Source organism: Larus michahellis, chromosome 5 (genome assembly GCF_964199755.1).
Source record: "Larus michahellis chromosome 5, bLarMic1.1, whole genome shotgun sequence".
Taxonomy (NCBI): domain Eukaryota; kingdom Metazoa; phylum Chordata; class Aves; order Charadriiformes; family Laridae; genus Larus; species Larus michahellis.
In genome coordinates, this window is record NC_133900.1 from 40,160,989 (window position 1) to 40,165,674 (window position 4,686).

Below are 4,686 nucleotides of genomic sequence, written 5' to 3' on the forward strand. Positions count from 1 at the left end.
TTATCCAACTCACTGCAGCCACTGTTATGTAGGTAGAAGCCATCTGTGCTGGATAACTCCTAGTCTGTAATTGTGGGACGACAGTGTTGGGAAGCTTCAAGCGTCATTTGTTTGTAGCCAGAAGGTCTCCAAGCTCTTTGTTCAAGTTAATGAACATTGGAAAAACAAATTTATCTGTGATGATTTTGTAATCAGAATGAAAGTTTGAGAAGAAGAATGTGTGACACCGTCCAAACCATTTATGTGTGCATTTTTAATTCTCCATAAGTGATTTCATGTAAGATAACTTGAGATTTGGCTTGGGTGAACAGGTCACTTCTAATTTAGCAGGAGGGAAGACTCTTGTTGGCTTCATGATACTATGTAGGAGGTCATTCTTACCTACCTGTCCTCATCAGACTAATGTTTTAGACATAAAGCTCCACACAGTAAGAACATGCAGACTCTTGGTTCCATCTGTATCTACAAAATATGCTACAGGCTACCTCTGCCTTACATCAAACCTCTGCTTGGCCAGGCTAGAAGGACGCTCCCCTTTTTGCCCTTACAACTCACTTTTTCTGTCCAAGTAGGTTCAGTTATTCTCTGCTCTGTGACCTTGTTACAGCCGAGATGAGCAAAGCTAGCCCAGCACCCCATGTCAACAACTGGGGAAGGGGAGGTAAACAAAATAAGAGGACAAGGGTGGATTAAGAAGGGTGCTTAACAATTCCCATACTTAGTTATGAAGGCCACGACAGTTCATTTGAAGGCCATGAAGTACAGTTCTGGGAAGCTGTGGAGTTTTTTTTCTGCTGTGTTTAACTTTTTGCCTTGTATTTGTCCCAGTCATGAAGCAGAATGTTCTCACTCTGCTGAAGGTTAGAGTTCTCTGATATATTTCTGGGATGAACAGAAGTCTCTCTGTCTGATTTTCAAGGATTAAAAGTAAATAAAAAGAGTGCACACACTCTTGGTTTTCATAGCCTTGCTCAGTCATCCACAGCATGAACAGCAAGCTGCGTGTGTGGTTACATCTGCTCCTATGTGGTCTGAGTGTTCAGCATGAAAAAGAGAAATGGTGGCGCATTTTGAGAAAAAAGTAATACCATCAATTAAAATGAAGGCTATGTTTTGCTTTCAGGTATATTCACATGGAAGAGTTTTTTCATCAAGACTCATTTATGATTATGTTACTATAAAGAGATGGCAAAGTAGCTGTAAAACTCCTGTCAGGACATAAAAGCCACTCAAACCACTCAAAGAAAACCCAGGTCCCTACAATGATGCCCAAATTTGAGCAGCATGGCAAAAGCACATCTATTTCTAAGGGTCTTTGCAGCCAAACCAGAGTTGAAGGCTCTGAGTTGACCCAAACCTGAGGGCTCCTTCAATCTGTGCTATCATCTACACTGCCAACAGGCAATTTCATAATCAGGTAGTACAAGTCACTCTTTAAAAATTCTTTTTAGTACCAAGTTCATTACACGCTTGTGAAGCCTTACTGAGATCACATGAAGGTAGCCAGTAAGATCAATGAGTGATAGTTCTGTATTGTCTATGGGTTTATTTCAGGGGGTTTCGAGGTTTCTTTTTCCACTGCTCTTGGACAGTTTGAAGTCTGTTGTAGTTGGAATGGCCAGAGAGCAGAACTCAACTAGCATGAGATTATTTCCTTAGATGAATGGTTGCAAGGATAACATTATCCATAATATTAGTCAGTTTTTCAGGAATGGTCAATCTACAGAGCTTGCCCCAGCTAGATGTGCAATGCAGGGCGGAGATACCAACTTTCAGTCCCATACTTGCTTTTGCTTCTCTCTGTAAAAGATGAATACAGGGGTCTCATTTTGTTTGCTTGTTTTTGAGGCAGGGCAGGGGAGAGGTAAGGCTTTTACTCAAGAAGTTAACATGAAGCCACTTCCAACACTTCTAGTTTTCAAAATGAAACATGAACTGTTAAATTACTGCAGCATCAGACTGATTGAACTTATGCACATTTTATACTGAACATTTATTTCAGTCAGGGTTACCTATGAGAGGTAGAAAAGAGAGCAAATTATTTCTAGCTTGCGTGCAAAATCAAAGCCTTCATATGATTTGTCTGATAAACATGGTTTTGCATTCAATGAAAGAATGTAGTCTGTAGTATTCAATTTACAAAGTATATACAAAGTATATAGAGCATACACTTTAGATGCTAAAAACATTTTTAAACAAATTTACCAGATAGTCTTTTTTTTCTTAAACACATATTTGGTTTTGGCTTCTCATAAAAATACAGAACTTGAGCTTACCATCTTCATTCTGCATTGTGTATGAAAGTAAAAGCTTACTTATTTTTAATTATCTCTGCCGTGGAAAGGAATTGTTAAGTTGTTGGGTTTTTTCCTAGGATCTGAGTGAACATTTTGAAAAGTGTTTCATGTATTGACAGCACTGCAAAAGATACTTTTGTTTCCTATTTTAAATCAAAGCATGGTGTTGTGGTTAGAAGAATGTATTGGTGGCCCAACTGTGGGCTTGAAACAAACTGCTCATGATTCTTTTTTCCAATGTCTTTGCAGTTTTCTGATGATTTGGAGAATGGTGTTTTTGAATCCTCTCATGTATATCATAAGATTCTTGGTTGCTGGTGAAATACAAGGGGAACTGATGGAAAGGCAGATATTGATGATAAGGGACTCAGAGACGCTTGGGAACGTCCCCTCAGCAGGAGGGTCCTGGGGACCGCCAAGCCTCCTATATGCACCCGCGCAAGAGAGTTTAACAGGAGAAAGTGAACATGGTCATCAAGCAAGAGCAATGAGTAGTGGATGTGTTTCATTTGCATTGTCAAGTTTCACAAGTGATACTAGGCTGGTGGTTTTTCGGATGGAGGTGCTTTGGGACCAATCAGCTATGAGGTCCCTGAACAGAGAGTTTGACCATGTTGGAAATACTGGAAACAACTTTCTAAATCATTGTATTCTGGCTGATTTATTTGATTGACTGAAGCGCGTCTGTTGCTGAATCAGAAGGGGGTTTGTATAGTGCTTGGTACAGATAGTATCTTCAGCTAGATTTTTGAGAGAGTTTGATAATGCTGAACCAATTAAGGGTAGTATTACTTCCCAAATAGGTAGTTAATGTTTTGTTAAGCACAGTTTAAAAGGGTTCTGAGACTTCAAAGTCCTTCTTCTACTGGGTAGGCAATACAAAGGCTGCAAGTCAGAGGCTGTTGCTCTGGAAGTTTTTTAATGCTCTGTGTCCCACAGAAGAAACTAAATCTGTGCAAGAAAACAGTCAGTAACTTCTTTGGTGAGGTTGAGAGTTCAATATTTTTCAACTGTCCTTATTTTTACTGGGTTCACACTCTTTCTTTGCCTGTGCCGTGAGAAAAGGCAACAGAAAGTTTGATTTCACTGTGGAGGCTCAATCTTGATGTTTCAGGTGAAGGTGTATAGAAATGATAAGGTAAACCTTCCTTGTCCATGCCTTGAGGTAATAGTATAGCGAGCGACTTTATTATTACATTTGTAATCAAGCTGTTTGAGTGCAAACGGGATGGTGAAAAGCACAGTTTTTAACATGTGTGTGCCAGTGCACAGTCTTCACCTTCATCTCTACTTGCCCGTATGCTAAGCAGGTTTATAGATGTGTGTGGTGAGAGGATTATTTTACTCTGTCAGGTTTTACAGCATGAAGGAAGGACACCTTGACCTTGCTGACAGGTTGCCTCAGTGGGGTCCTACTTTTCTTGTGGCTTAGCTTAGTTTTAAGCTAATATTTGTCCAGCCTGACATACGGCATCTGGCTTAGCAGGGTGTACATCCCATCACCCATGCACTGCGTATGACTTTTTTTATGAGCCAGCTACTCTTAAGTGACTAGAACAGCTGAAACCACCACACAGACATCGGTAAGCAGCGTAAGTCTTGCAGAGAGCAAATGGTCTGGGGTCACAGGGGCCCTGTAGCTTTGTTTGCAGTAAAACTGAGCATTAACTTTTTTCTTTTTTTTTTCTTTTTTTTTTTTTGTTTTTTCGGAAAAGCCTGGCAAGCAGGAAAGAAGTGCACACTAGTTACATGTTAAACTGATGATTAAACAGAATTGGGTAACATTTGTCAACAAATGAGAGTGAAACTTTTCTGTGAGGAAATAAAATTAAGAAATTTTCATGAATTAAACGACTGGAAAAATAGCATGGGATGTGCGTGATTGTTTTTAGTTCTTTTACTTAATCTGTGTGCATTTTTTGGAAGTATGTGTATTACTTGAGATCTCTTACAAGTATTATTCAGTCTGCCATAGAAATATGTTCTCCTTACCTTACCCTCCTCTTTCCATATGTTTCACTTTTTAAAACAAAAAGTATGTTGGTACAAAGGGCAGCAAATTAAAGACCGACTTTAACAATTGCTGAATTTATTAAATATTGCCTTTTTCTCAGACACAGACCTCTCATTGATTTACCCCTTACATCTGCCTCGGTCCCCAGAGAAGCAACCGACAGACACCTTGCAGTAAAAAGCACAAAAAGTGTGTGCCATAGGACAAAGCAAGTATGCCAGCCGTTCCTGTTTTGACTGTCTGGAAAAAAAACCAACACAAACCTGGAAAGCCAATGGCACATGGACTTATTGACCTTTGTGCCGCGATAGTTTCTGTAATTATTGAATAGCAGGGATGGGCTGAGGACTAAGGAGGAGAATCTGGGGGTTGGCC